This window comes from Pinus tabuliformis, chromosome 2_1 (assembly GCF_031772625.1).
Source record: "Pinus tabuliformis cultivar Carrire ecotype Pingquan chromosome 2_1, CPIR1, whole genome shotgun sequence".
Lineage (NCBI taxonomy): Eukaryota > Viridiplantae > Streptophyta > Pinopsida > Pinales > Pinaceae > Pinus > Pinus tabuliformis.
In genome coordinates, this window is record NC_142299.1 from 535331123 (window position 1) to 535332365 (window position 1243).

The 1243-nt window shown below is 38.7% G+C and overlaps 1 pseudogene; it reads left to right on the forward strand.

Moving 5' to 3' along the window:
• The first annotated feature begins 215 nt into the window (after window positions 1–215).
• Window positions 216–740, forward strand: LOC149201383 (PHD finger protein ALFIN-LIKE 2 pseudogene; annotated as a pseudogene).
• The last annotated feature ends 503 nt before the right edge of the window (window positions 741–1243 follow it).

Genomic DNA, 1243 nt, shown 5'->3' on the forward strand with positions numbered 1-1243 from the left:
AATCACAGAGAGTAATTAAACAAATTTTGTTTATGGTAAGTTTTCTTCGGAATAATCACAGTGAGCAATTTTGAGCTGAAGTTTTGATTCAGCTGTTTTGGAGGAACGATACCTAATAATTAGACCCCATCTTCTTAACCAACATTGATATTACAATTATAAACTGAGAGTTGGCCATGGAGAATGTCACCTCAGTTATACGCGAGGTGTTGGCCATGGAGAAAGCCGCGTCAACTTCTTCAAAGCCTTGCACCGTGGAAGAGGTGTTTACAGATTACAGAGGCCGCCGAACTGCCATTGTCCGTGCACTCACCACTGATGTCGAGCGCTTTTATTCACTTTGCGATCCAGACAAGGAGAATTTATGCCTATATGGATATCCTAGTGAAGCATGGGAAGTTTCCTCGCCTGCGGAAGAAGTTCCAGCAGAGCTCCCAGAACCAGCAGTAGGTATCAATTTTGCAAGAAATGACATGCAGCGAAAAGATTGGGTTTCCTTGGTTGCTGTGCATAGTGATGCATGGTTGCTTGCCGTTGCTTCCTACCATGGTGCTCGATTTAAAACGGCAGAGAGGAAACGTCTTCTTAGAATGATAAATGAACTCCCAACTGTGGTTGAGGTGGTTTCTGATTGGGAGCAGGCAAACGACAAGACTAAGACTGATAATGGTGGAAGCATATCTATAACCTCTGGTAAGCGATTTGGTAATAGGAAATCAAAGAATGTTAAATCAAAATAGTTGCCATGAATCCTTTCGTATGAACATATATCTTACTGTAGGGTGAGGGACAATCGATTTCACATGGCTCTTCAAGATATACGGCCTAACGTCCTTGACAACTTTATACAATGCATAATTTTATTTGTCCATATCAAGGTAGTTCTGCTGGGATCCTTGCATCCCTATATTCATAAATGGTATAGTCCATTCATTTCCCTGATCATTCTTTTGTGTAAGAACAACTTCAAGTGAAGAGTTTGATGCACAAATATAGAGCATGAATTCTTTAACAATATGTGGACTAAATAATGTAGTAGCCTTAGTGATAGCTTCTTTTATTTTAGAAAAGGCTTCCTTTTCCTTTGGATTCAACTTGAAGGTATAATATTTCTTTATGATGTGTTCTAGTTCCTTTGCAATTTGGGAAAAGTAAGATATGAACTTTCGAGGAAAATTAATCTTACTCAAGAAAGATTGCATTTCCTTCCTTATTGAATTTGTGTGATTTATTTAAATCACTT